The sequence below is a fragment of the Trachypithecus francoisi genome, unplaced genomic scaffold, assembly GCF_009764315.1.
Source record: "Trachypithecus francoisi isolate TF-2019V2 unplaced genomic scaffold, Tfra_2.0 Lachesis_group9, whole genome shotgun sequence".
In the NCBI taxonomy this organism is placed as follows: domain Eukaryota; kingdom Metazoa; phylum Chordata; class Mammalia; order Primates; family Cercopithecidae; genus Trachypithecus; species Trachypithecus francoisi.
The window spans coordinates 18,901,032-18,915,349 of record NW_022681474.1 but is presented as its reverse complement, the minus strand read 5'-3'; the positions used below and the strand labels follow the sequence as shown (position 1 = coordinate 18,915,349).

The window sequence follows — 14,318 nt, the reverse complement described above, 5'->3', positions numbered from 1 at the left end:
TCTGTCGCCCGTGCTGGAGTGCCATGGCATGATCTTGGCTCACTGCAACCTCTGCCTCCTGAGTTCAAGCGATTCTCCTGCCTCTGCGTCCCAAGTAGTTGGGATTACAGGCATGTGCCACACTCCTGGCTAATTGTGGTATCTTTAATAGAGATGAGGGTTTGCCATGCTGCCCAGGCTGGTCCCAAACTCCTGAGCTCAAGCGATCCTCCCGCCTCAGTTTCCCAAAGTGCTGGGATTACAGGCATGAACCACCACACCCAGCCAAAATGTGACTTGTAATCTTTGATTTATGAGATATGAAGTGACTGTCCTAGGTCTGTTGCATACATGAGACAAATGTTTTCTTTTGGAAGAAGTTTATTTTCCAATGAAATGTTTGGATTTTCAGGGGTTTTCAATGTTATGATTCATACTTTTTCTGATATCTTCTATGACAGTTTGGAGGAAAAGATCAGCTTTTGGGAAGCATGCAAACAAACGAAACCACCTTTGGTACTAAAGCTCACCTAGAATGAACACTTCTGCATTTTAAAAACTCTCCGAGATACGGTTTAAAAGATGAGAGTAGAAGTGACCTTCACCAACCTTGCTAGCCCAAATCCTTATTTATGTTTATGAAATTTGCAACTCTGATACGATATTTTAGAAAGCCATATAAAATGATTTTGCCCATTGGTTATGGTGTTTAATGGCTTAAGGAAAAATAGATTTGTATCTTGAAACTTCTGGACCCATTCCAGCAAGACTGCCTTTTCTCCCCCTTTAAATATACAAAGATGCGTGCTGAGAAATGAGAGCGGTTAAATATTATACAATTTGTTTGATTTTATTTTCTTGCAGATAAAATTAGATCAGGAATATAGGGCTTTCTGGAAGGCTTTCATGAAAAAATAGGTGATTACAGAAATGCCATGAAATAATTAAATCTCAATTATTTGTACTGATGTTTTCTTAAATGTAATTTAACCTGTCACAATACATATTTTTGCTTATCAAATCACTTTTATTAATAGCATTGAGAAAATGTTCACTCTTCCTCCTGCTATGAATATCGCTGTACTGTTCACCATAAATATTCCCTTTCCTTTTCTTCTTTCTGCAGATCCATTTAGCAGGCAAAATCAGAACACTGTGCTATGTGTGGCAGTTAATGCCACGAGTCTGGGAGACCCAGAGCCTGGTTTCCATTCTAGAGTCACTGCTTTTTAGCTGTATGACCTTGAGCAAGACTTTTAACTTCTCTTATGGCTCAATCTCCTCTTCTGTAACATGTAAAGTCTGTAATAGCACATATATCCAAGGACTACTTTGAAGAATAGTATGATAGTGCAGAAAAACACACACAGCCAGGTATCTGGCACGTGGGAAATGCCACTCATGTAACCTGTAATCACCATATTTGTGGTTATATCTACTTAGTAGGAAAGGGGAGCATTTAAATTCAGATCCCTCAGACTGTCGAGAAACATGCTTGTTGTGGTGATGACTCACTTTGAAAACATGAACTTCCTATATAATTTGTAAGTCATTTTCATTTTGGAGCATAGTAGTGAGTTGTAGATAGTAATCACCCCAGCTTATAGTTACTGACATTTTCGCAGGTGCCAAACACATCTCTAGGGACTATATAGTCACTCTTCAGTAACCATGGGGGATTGGTTCTAGGACCCCCCTGCCTCCCACCCTCTGCCCACCTTACAATACCAAAATCTGCAGATGCTTAAGTCCCTGAAATAAAATGGTGTATTTGCGTGTAACCCATGCACGTCCGCCCCATACTTGAAATCATCTCTGGATTACTTATAATACCCAATATGATGTCAATGTTATGTAAATAGTTGTTATACTGTATCGGTTAGAGAATAATGACCAGTTTTTTTTAAAAAAATCTTTACGTGTTCAGTACAGATGCAGCCATCCATTGTTTTTTCTTTGAGTATTTTTGATTTGGAGTTGATTTGGCTTACAGATATCAAGGGCTAAATATACTTGCATTCTCTACTTTAGCCTTAACAGCAACCCTTTAAGGCAGGTGCAGTTAGTATGCATATTTGGAGAACCATGTTCCAAGTCTATTCTGTGGATTTGGAAACTGAGACACAGAAAAGTTAGCTAACTTTCCCAAGGTCACAGAGCTAATAAAGGTGGCACCAGGATAGGTAACTCTATGGGCTGGTTGGCATACTGATCATTTTATGTTACATGAGTGAGAGTGAATATGAAATAGAAGGTGTTTGTCATTTTAATTCTTGGAAGGAGGAGGAGCAAGGCAACAAGAGTTCCACATATACTTGTTTCTAACCTAATTTTGTATGTAATATATAACTTATATGTTTTAAGTCATGCATTCATTATCATAAATAAAGCTTCTGCCCACGAAGTACTAAGCTGATAATCTACCAATTTTTTAATGTATGAGCATTGTTTATATACTGAAAATAACTTTTACATCTTCAAAGTATCTACTAGGAATCCATTGAAGCAAAGGGTAGCTATCATTTTTAAGGCAGTGATGGTGTTTCAGATCACATCTTCCATGCTTTTCTATAAATTGTTATTTATGTGTTTGAAGTTGTCCAGACAAATCCATATGACTCCCATAGCTGGGCATTACTGAGTTCTTATACTATATTATGATTATTAAGTAAACTAGTTCTGTACAGATTCATAACTGTCCTTCAAGTTGATATCTCTGCATAGCCATGCTGTTTTATAAATCCCTTCATTATGAAAATATTGATTTTTTTTTTTGGTCTCCTAGGTAAAGTAAGCAGTAAACACTTGCACTTATCAAAAAGGACTTGTTAACATTTCACCTCTTAAAATTAACATTTTAATTATAAGCATTGGTAAGTTTTTGTTTTGGCTTGTTATTTAAAGAATAAGCATGAAATTTTACTGTACATAAATTATGCCTCAATAAACCTGACTTATAGAAAGTAAAGGAATGCATAACTATTAGAAATGTTGAGACTGGCAAAGAAGTATGCATAAATTCCGAACAGGGAATTTACGAGGGCTTTGTTTGATGTTGTGGTTAGTCTTTTGGAAATAGGTTTTAGATTAGTGCTTTTACATAATATATTATTTCAGGGTCCATTTAGAGAATATTTATCTGTATGACTAGAAGAGAATGTTACAAATTGAATTTTAAGAATAATGCTCTAATTTTACATAACGCCAAGAATGACATTTCTTTGTTTACCTACCAAATGAAAACATGCCATCCTGGATATAATTAATGACCAAAAACGTAAGACGAAAGACAGTGGCTCTTCCCCCAGCATGCAGCTGACAATCTATGAAAAATCACTGATAGGAAAGGTTAGAGACTCAAAAATCTATCACTGGTAATAAATTCCTATTGCTAACCAGAGTCCAAGGTGAGAAGCTGGCATTGGTGCGTTTTCTGCCTGCAACATGCCCTCTGCGCGTCTCCGCAGAGCAGCACGTTATTTCTGTACAGCTCCTCTGGATTATCTGGTTTGGTTTTCCAGACATTTATTACCATGACCCTTGCCTCTTTTCCTCCTCCCTACCTGCCTGCCTTAGCACGTCTCACTATTTTTTTAATAACATTATTAAAGAGAAAGTGGATATCAGTATTCCTCTCTGTCATCAGGTGATGTAACAGGTGACAGAGAAAATCAAAATCGGACTGAAATCAGACTGCTGCCTGTTATCAGTTCCATCTGTTTCCATATCCTAGAAAAATCAAGAGCAGCGGGATGTTTTTATAAACCTAGAATGCCAAGTTTACAAAAGTTAGCTGAATCTTAGATTGTCAGCGCTAAAAGGAATCCTGTGGGACACTTTTCACACTTGGAGCGGCCAACTTGTCAGAGGGTCCTGGGCCAGGTTCCAGATCCTGCTGCCCACTCCACCACATGGATCAGGTTTCTGATGCCTTACCCTGCTCAGAGCCAAACTGCACAGCCCAGCCCATACCTTCCGGCTCTCCTGCCTGGACGGGAAGTCGGTTTGCTGTGAAAGTGGGCACAGCTGCTACTGGATGTGAATCTGGGATTAATACCCCTGGGTGGCTGTAGCAGAAGTTGAAGAAGTAACAGGCTTTCAGGCTCCAAGTCACATTCTGGGAAGGCAGGGACTGGCGTTGGCGATGGAAATCTGGCCTGAGAGTTTCAGAGAGCCAGATTCATTAATGGACCCACCCAAGCCCTGGCTGTGTGCTTGTCCTAATAAAGATGTACTTACAACAACCAATTTCATATACAGATGTGAGTGTGGGTGTGTGAATAGCCTTTTTAATTTTTTTTTCTTTTGAGATAAAGTCTCACTCTGTTGCCCAGGCTGGAGTGCAGTGGCGCAATCTCAGCGCACTGCAACCTCCATCTCCTGGGTTCATGTGAGTCTCCTGCCTCAGCCTCCCGAGTAGCCGGGACTTCAGGTGCCTGCCACCACACCCAGTTAATCTTTTGTATTTTTAGTCAAGATTGGGTTTCACCATGTTGGCCAGGCTGAACCTTTTTAAATTCTTCAATCTGCTTTGAGGGAATAAACAACCTGATAACATAACCAATTAGCTGGTGGAAGGTAGTGTTGTCAGGTGATTCCATTTGTGATCCTAGAGCCTGAGTGTCTATTTCATTTTAAGTTCTGGGGTACATGAGCAGGACGTGCAGGTTTGTTACATAGGTAAACATGCGCCATGGTGGTTTGTTGCACCTGTCAACCCATCACCTAAGTATTAAGCCCAGCATGCATTAGCTATTTTTCCTGGCGTAGAGCCTGACTTTAATGGTGGCCTTGGTGGGAACCATATTACAAGTCTTCTTGCCTAATATTAATGCTATGGGTGGACCCATTTTTCAGCTCCGTTCTTTCAGTCAGCAGCACTGCCTCAGAACCTGTTTCATGTTTATGACAGGCCCTCAGCTAAGGGATTCAGTGGTGCCTGAAGACAGGTGTGTTCCATGTGTGTGTCACTGTACAGTGCAGTAGGACAAGCTACACTGTCATCAAGGAGTTTCATAAATAGATGTAAGCTCAAAGCGTGGTGAATCAGACTGTGCTATGAGAGCTTGTAACAGGGGACTCAGCAGCCAACTGAACCCCTGAAGAGGGGCAGGAGCTAACCAGGTGAAGGAATGAGAAGGCAGGTACCGTCCGGATGTGTGCCTGGAAGGCGTTCCCAGCAGAGAAAAGCCCTGTGACAGCAGAGGGCAAAGCCCATTTGAGAAATTGACTGTGCTTGGAGTAGTCACCAGTGGTCCCAGGGAAGGTCAGAATGCAAGCAGGGGCTACCTTATTCCAGACCCGGTGGTCTGTGTTCAGGATTTGTATCCTCTAGTAGCAAATGTGAAAGGACAGGGGTGTGATCAGATTGACTTTTTGAAAAGATTGCTTTAGACTCTGTGCGCAGAATGAAGTGGAGAGTCTGGTTGCTAGGCTATTTCAGGAGCCTGGTGAGAGACAGTGGTAACTCAGACCAGAGGGATGATGAAGAGATTAACAAAGTTACTTAGGGTTGAGAATTTGGCAGCATCTAAGTGATGATTGGATAAGAGGAGGTGTGAAATAGACTGGGCGCGGTGGCTCACGCCTGTAACTCTTTGGGAGGCCAAGGCGGGCGGATCACGAGGTCAGGAGATCAAGACCATCCTGGCTAATACGGTGAAACTCTACTAAAAATACAAAAAATTAGCCAGGCGAGGTGGCGGGCGCCTGTAGTCTGAGCTACTCAGTAGGCTGAGGCAGGAGAATGGCGTGAGCCCGGGAGGCGGAGCTTGCAGTGAGCCAAGATCACGCCACTGCACTCCAGCCTGGGCGACAGAGTGAGACTCCGTCTCAAAAAAAAAAAAAAAAAGGAGGTGTGAAATATCAAGGCTTGTTTCTGGAAGTTATGCTCCCACCACAGGCAAAATAAATACAGGATCTAAAATTTAAAATGCAGTTCTAAATGATCAGAGTCCAGCATTGATCTTCTTTCTCCCCCTCTCCTTTCTTCTTTCTGCTTCTCATTCCCTCTCTTCCCCTGTCATAATTTTTCTAATTTTCTGGGTTACACTCAGGCAGAAAGATTGGGTACTTCTAAAGAAACTTTGTAAACTTTGGCCCATAACTTTGTAGATACCCAGTGCTAGATGGGTTACTATTAATATGAAATGGAATTTTGATGTGAAACCTTTCTAAAATATATTGTCTCATTTATATTAAAAAGCATACAACTTCTGAGCATTTATTTGAAACTCGCTGGTGAGATAAAACATGAGCTGGCTGGGTTGTTTCTAGGTGCTAAACCAAATGTCCGCATGAATTGCGGTGTTGCTGTAAATATTTCCAGGCACAGACAGATAGATGCAATAGGAAAAACCCGAACAAATTCTTAGGATGCCAATATTGTCACAAAGTCTCCATGCAGAATGAAGTTGTTTGACAAAGTGTTTCCCTGGTGATTTGGCTGCAGATGAAAATGTCTTTGGCAATAAAATTTCATGCCCGAGTCTCAGCTCTGTGCTCTCATCAGTCAACAAATGACATATCAAGGATCCTTTTTGCTGTATTAGTTAATATGTTGGCAGAAATATGTGAAACATTGTTATTCCCCTCCAGTTCTGTGCATAGATTTTTTTCTCCCTTTAAACCCACATTAATTTTACCAAAATATTTTGCCAGCTATAAATTTAATATAATCAATATGATTGCCTTAGAACAGAGATAAAAGGTTCTTTATTACAAGGGTTTTCTTAGTGCACCAGTATTGGAGGATATAATAGTAAGGGCTGCTGTTTTACCATCATTTGAAAATGGTTTCAGGGAAATTTAAGGATTGGTAAGGCAATTAGTAGTGAAGCATATTTTAATTGTAGTAACTGGATAAGCTGCTTACAGCTTTATGGATTAATACATTATTGTTTAATAGGCCGGAGTCACGTGTGATTTTAATCACACTTCTCACTGTAGCCACAGTTTTATTAGCAATGGTGTTTTATAACTTAATATTTTATACATAATGAGTTCAGAAGTTCCATTTACATGATATCCAAGAAATAATTTACCCATACATTACCACTCGTCAACAGGAAAGAAGTCCTTCAGGATCACAACCAAATAACTGTCCGAGATTGTTTTGCATTAAAGGATACTTATAATAATGAGATCATTTTACACTGCATTATGTTATTTCTGTTGATGCCAAGTCTGGGTTTTACAAAGTCATTTAAAACACAGGAGGAAGATGAATCACAATAATTTCACACATATTTAATAAGCATGAATTATCCACTGAAGTCTACATCCTTTCTTTAAGTTATGAAAACCATAAGGTGTTTGAGTTAATGCTCTGTTGTAGAATTTTCTCGTCTAGCACTGCCCTCCTCTGTGCACCCCCCATTCCCGCCAGGCTTCCTCGAATGTCAGAAGCTGTTATATGGACAGGATTGAGCTGTGTGTATTTTAATGGCACGTGTGTCATGGTTTAGCTTGGAGTTTGCAAAACCTCTGTATATGCTGGCCTCTGGGCATCCATTACCATCTCCGAGAAAACAGTCTCATCTCATCGAAAACAAACCTCTCAAAAAGCCCCCTGTGAGGACACCTCGGGGCCCCTGTCCTTGTGCGGAAGCAAAGAAACTAATACTCAGTGATTGACTACTTTACAGCGGACCCCGTGCTAGTTAATACTTGTCATTTTCCTAAGGATTTTTTTTGAACTCATAAACCCACTGAGGTTTCAGTTCTACAAAGTCTTTTGAGGCCATGATGTGTGATATTGGAGAATCTTTTGGTGGGGTTGATCTGCGTAAGACACAAGGATGTTAAAAAGTACTACACACACACACACACACACACACAAAAGACATTATGTTCAAATGAGCTTGGAAACCTTGGCGAGACTATTTTCTGATATGCATCATGAGTGTCCAGGGAGCCGACCCAGCTTGCAGCATTTCCCAAACTTAATTGACCGTAGAACCCTTTTTGGAAGAATAGCTTAACTTCAAGTTCTTTGCCTATGAAATATATAAATCTAAATCAAAATATATGAAAAAGTACGTGCTACACTATTCTGCCTACCACACAAATTTTATCAGGGCAGAAAAGATGATGTATGTTCAGGTGATTTACAAGCTGGAAAGTACCATAAAAATGCAACAGATGATTTTTTTTTTCTCCTTTGATCTTTTTGGAAACTGTGTAGAAGAAATGATGTGCCAATGCTTTAATTGTTCAGAGTCCAGGGATCCGGATACTGTTCTTTGTGTTCCTTTATTCTTCCTATCCAACTTTCCTCTCTGCTAGGAAAATCACTTTTTTTTTTTTGAGGATCCGTATTACTAATTGCAGAAAATTGCCATTAGTCGTCGGTGCCTGGTCTGAGTTCTCATTTTAAGTGGCTTTACTAGTCGTGTTTACGCGGTCATCTAAATGCTCACTCTTATAATGCCTAGAATGGCTTCTGTTTATAATGGGACTCTATAATTATCTGTGTGTTCCCTCTGTTTTCCATACTCTGCTTTTCCAGAATGGTCTAAGGTGTATTAAAATAACAAAACTAAAAAACAGGGAGTCTTGTGTCATGCAGATCATCCCCACCTAAGGATTCTCCAGTATCACACATCATGGCCTCAAAAGACTTCGCAGAACTGAAACCCCAGTTGGTTCATGAGTTAAAAAAAAAACAAAATCCTTAGGAAAATGACAGGTATAAACTAGCATGGCGTCTGCTCTAAGGGAGTCAGGATAGGGCAGCAAAATTATCTGCAGATTCGCTGCTGTACAGGTTGGTAGACGGAAGGCCCCTGCGTAAACCCGCTTCTGGCTCCAACCTCCTGATGATTCCTCCTGTCTAACTAGTTTACACTCACAGTGGCATGTTCGTGAACGTTTACTGAATTAACGGATAACTGTGGATATCATAAAAGTGCTATTTTTATTTCGTGTGGAGGCAAGATTGAATTTCTTCATGGTTAGATTTGGTGCAGTTGAAACTGCTTATGGTGGCTTGGAGAGCAGTGGCCTCAGCGAGCTAATTAGTTAATAACGTGGTTTATCTGTAATGCTTTGGTTGCAGGAAATAAAGGAACATGTTCCACTCAATACAAGCATAGCCGTTCTTTTATTATTCATTTATTTATTCAGCCAATATTTATAGTGCCTGTTTCTTATAAAAGGGAATAAAATACAGAATCCCTGTCCTCATGCAGTTTGGAGTGTAGTGGGGAGACAGTGAACAGATGCCTGTGTGTTGTGCCTGATGGTGGGTGATAAGAATGCGAGGAGGAGGGGATGTGGGGGAAGAAGATTGCACACTTATAGTGGATCAAAGAAGACCTCAGAGACCTAAAGGTTGTGCAGAAATTTAGAGAAAGAATGTTTCAGACAGTTGGATTGGCAAGTGCATCCCCCCACCCCCCAGGGAGAAGCAAGCTCACACAGGAGACAGCCAGGGGACCGATCAGATAGGAGGTCTCCTGCACCATGTTAAGGAGTTTGACCTTTGTTCGCAAGGAGACCCTAAAGCCTTGGTGTGTTTTAAGCAAAAGAGTGACAAGATCAGAGTAATCTTTTCAAAAGGATCACTGCTACAAGGAGGTAAAAAGGGAAGCGCAGGAAACAGGAGGCAACTGCAGTCATCCAGGCAACAGCTGAAGGTGGCTTGGCCCAGAGTGCCAACCACGGACAGGATGAGAAGTCGTAAAATGCTAGGTATTTATTTGAAGGGGGAGAGGGACAGAGTTTGGCCAAGAATTGGATGTAGGATGGGAGAGAAAGAGAGGAGTCAGGACTGACTTTACATTTTAGTTGAACGACTTGAAGAATGATGTTGGCATTACCAAGATGGGGGAATACTGAGAGTGGGACAGATTTGAAGGAGGGGGCAGTTTGGGGTAGTTAAAGGTGAGCTGCCTCCAGATATCTAAGTGGAGATATTCAACAGGCAGGTGGCTCTAGGCCTCTGGAGGCAGGATTGAGAACATGGCTGGAGACAGAGATGTGTTGTTGGTTGATAGTCATGAGTCTGGAAGAGATCACTTAGTGAGTGAGTATAAAAAGAAGAGAAGAACTTCATACACAAAGCCTGGAGGCACCAGCAGCAGGAGGAGAGACTAGCACAGGAAACAGAGGAGCAGCAGCCAGTCATGAAGAAAACCAAGAGGGCGCGGTGTCCTGGAAACCACGGGGGAGTTGAGTATCTCCAGAAGGTAAATGTTGTTCGCTTTGCCCACTGCTGTTGATGACTGGAATAACATTAAGAGGGAGAGGTTGCCTTTGGAGTTGAGGATGTGGAGGTCTTAGCAAGGTCAAGAGCTGGCTTTGGTAATGTAATGGGGCTAGAAGCTTACCCGTGATGGGTACAACATGGATAAGTCCTTATAGAGTTTATTCCAAGTGAAGACAAAGAAATTGCAATCGCTGGAAGAGGATGTTGGGTTAAGGAATGGTGTTTTTAAGACAGGCATTAGCACAGTGTGTCTTTTGTTAAGGCAGGTGGCTAGCAGAGTGGGGAAAATGAGGTAGGAGATAGGCCCAGTTGCTGGGGCAGTATCATTGTGCAGGGAGAAGGGATTGGGATCTTGAATGCCAGTGGAGGGACTGGCCTTGGCCAGAGTCCCAGCAACAAGGGAAAAGACAGAATGTATAGTGCCAGCATGGTGTGCTGGTAAGGGTGTGGGGAGTGGCTAGAAGTTCTCTTTGGAGTGTTTTGGTTTTCTCAGTGAAATACGAAGCAGGGTTATCAGCTAGCTGAGAGGGAGGTTGAAGGAGAAAGTATTATCATATTAGAGTTTTGTGGAGAGAGGAAAGGATATGAAATAGTTGGTTAGCAGAGAGATAGAGAATGGACTGAAGAAGAAAGGTAGAAAGATAATAATTCAAGAGGTGATAACTCAAGAAAATTGAACTTTCTCTTTTCATTGCTGCATCAGGAGAATTTGGCCTGGATATTGGCAAAATCGGCCAATATTCCATTGCATATATATACCACAATTTGTGTATTTCATTTGCCTATTTTTGGGCATGACTGTTATTTCCAGTCGGAAGCTGTTTTGAATACAGCTGCTGTGAACATTCATTTATGGATGTCCGTTTTCTTCCCAGAAGCATAATGGCTGGGTCGTAGAATAGATATATAATAACCTGGTAAGAAACTGCCAAACAATTTTCTGAAGTAGTTGTTCTGCAAAAGTAACCAGTCAAATGTTTCACCCCTTAAAGCAGAAAATTAGCTATAATAAATGAAACGTAGAAATTTAGAAGTCAGAAATTTAGATAGAATTTCTATCACTATAGAATTTCAGTTTCTATAGTTTCTGCTTAGTTACAGCTAAGTCTTAGCAAATCTTAGGAACATCACCAGACATCCATGGACTCAATTTCCATAGGTAATTGACGTAACTGGGTGACCTGTAAGGTCCCTTCCAGACCCCACATTCTTTGATTTTTGGTGGAATTCTGCCACAGGGTAATAGAAAGCACCTCTGTGTACTTTTTATTCCATGGGAATTGAGCAGCATTTAATGTACTGGACATAGTAAGAAAAAAATCTAGAACATAAGATGCAAAGGCAAAAGGATGAGACTCCTACAAAGCACATACTTGTGTATAAAAATCACGTATTCTTTCAAAAACAACATTGTACCATGATACAGGAATCTACTCTTGTGTAAAAAGCTATATACCTATGAATAGCTCCAATTCTGTTTTAATTATAACAAATACTGGGAGATGCATTTGGATGGTTTGAGGAAAAAAGGTTGCCCATCCACTGTTTGGATTGTCGTGGCTTGTTTTGAAGCCAGCGTAACAAAATATTTGCCTCTATTACTTTTGCAGTACTGCCGGGCAAGTGTTTTGTCTGCCTGGGCTCTCTCCAGCCAGGAGAGAAGAAATTTCTGTTTCCTCCCACCAGACAGAATCGATAGCCCCAGCACCATCTATGCGCTAGCTCTGGTCTGTAAAAGTATCTAAATGAGTGTTGCTACAAATCTTCCTCTGTTAATCTTCTAGCTGTTCCCTAACTTCAGCACTGCCTGGTGAAGGTGCACTTCGCCAAAGACTGAGGAGTCATGGTTCACTTGGTAGAAGCTGTCTGATAAATAGAGGATGCTGGAAAAGACAGATTGAACATCAGTGTGAAATCATGCACTGCCATAATTTGTCTTTCGGGTTAATGACAATTAGGAATGGGGAGGGGAAAACCGGTTGGAGATAGCCCCGAACCAGGTGGTGATTGGTGGTAGAGGTAGATGTCCAATCGGTCTCGGTCACCCTTTCGGGGTCCTGGGGTTGTGAGGTCCTCACCCACCCAGGGCAGGGCGAATGCCCTCTGCTTGTCACTGCCTTTTTGGAAGGGACTCTGAGAGGTGTGAGCATTGAAAAGCACACAGAAGCCCATGGAATCGTGGAGTTGAGACAGTGGAGGTCTCTTAGGCCAAACTCTTGCCCTGCGTGGAGTCCTTTTCATGGCCTTCCTGAGCTGGTTGTCATCTGGCCCCTGCTTGAATACCCCCGGTGACCTGGCACTCACCACCTCAACAGAGTCACTGTCTAGGACTCAAGCATTCCAGAACATTCCCTGAGGACTCAGCCTCACCACACCAGTGCTGAATAACCTTTCTTCCATGATAAGACTAAAGACTCTAAAGCTAGCCTGGGGGTAACAGCTCTGGATGGTTTTTTCCTTCTCTCCCCAGCTGGGAATGGGTGTTGGGCACAGTAAGCATTTTATTTCTGTTCTTTCTTGGAGGCACAAATTAACATTTTTTTCCTACCCAGGGGCCGTCATACCCTAAGCTGCACTGATTTTTAAACTGTGTAGACAACTCGTTTCCCACATTCAGCTGATGCACTCCATAACTACTCAAAAGTCCAGTTATTTGTAACTCGAAAGCAGTGACTCCCAGCCACGGCAATTTCACACACACCCCCACTCCCCCTGGGGACACTCGGCGCTCTCTGGAGACACTTTGGTTCCCACAGCTGGTGTGGGGTGCTATGGATATCCAGTGGGTAACGGCCAGGGGGTGCTGCTAAAGACCCTACAGTTCACAGAACAGCCCCCAAAACAAAGAATGATTTGGCCCAGAACATCTCAGTGCCAAGGCTGAGAAACTCTAGTCTAAAGGGACCGTAAATAGCCAACCAGTAGGACCATCTGCACTTATATTTGTCTTCAGGGTTTGTTGTTGTTGTTGTTGTTTTGTTTAAGATGGGATCTCACTCAGGCTGGAGTGCAGTGGCATGATCTTGGCTCGCTGCAGCCTCTGCCCCCCGGTCTTGAGAGATCCTCCCATCTCAGCCTCCCTGGGAGCTAGGACATGTACAGATGTGCACCACTACACCCAGCTATTTTTTTTTTTTCTTGGTAGAAACGAGGTATTGCCATGTTGCTCAGTCTGGTCTTGAACCCCTGAGCTCAAGTGATCCGCCCATCTCGGCCTCTCAGAGTGCTTGCATTACAGGCGTGAGCCACCACACTCGGCCTGTCTTCAGGATTCTTACAGAAGAGTTCGTGTAGAAGCAAGCAGTTTGCTGTAGAAAGAATTTGAGGAAAATCAGGTGTTGGGGGGCATGGAGGTTGTGATAGGATGCTGGGGCAGTGCAGTTTGCTAGCTTTCAACCCTAACTTTCCTCACAGATGGGTGGATATCTTTGAATGATAAATAGGGGCTGATTTTTAAAAGGCCTCTGGGGTTTTGTAAGACACGTCCAACTTATTACTAATAAACCAAGGAGGTATCTGTTAACTTCCAATTAGAGGAGAAGACAGCACGGAGTCCAAAAGTTTTAAAAGGCCTTGTTTTTTCAATAGCTTATTCATTCAGTTTAAGAAAGCAATTTGTTTGCTGTAGTTTATGGAGAATTCTAAATCTGGTGAATTGTTATTGCTTGATAAGGGTTTGCTTTGGTTGATCTCATGTGTGTACCAGGGGAGACCAAAAATATTATTTTTGTTGAAAAAACACGCAAGGTCATTTTTTTTCTCCTTGACTTTAGAAGACAAAGATAATGACGCAAGTGTTGCTATATGGTGGTGGGATAATGACAGACAGAGGCAGTGGGTCATTCCCACACCCACTTTCTGGGGTAGGGCCCATGCTGAGAGAGGAGGCGGAAGAGCTTGTCAGTCAAGGCAGCAGCTAATTCACTGAGCTCCAGCACTCTCTGGACACTTCCAGCATCAGTCACATTTGCCATGAACATCAGTTCAAGTCCCCTTTTCCTCCATCCCCATGACCGAGACCAATCCATACTTGAAAATGGATGAAATCAACATTTCTGGTGTACCCCCTCTGTGCTGGCCTTGTCTGTGGCTTGGTGCAAGATCCTAGAATGGGAACAAGAGGCACGCA

The 14,318-nt window shown here is 42.1% G+C and overlaps 1 protein-coding gene across 1 annotated transcript in view; it reads left to right on the top strand.

The window, feature by feature from the left end:
* RSU1 (Ras suppressor protein 1) overlaps positions 1–14,318 on the top strand; it is a 257,697-nt gene that overhangs the window by 203,489 nt on the left and 39,890 nt on the right.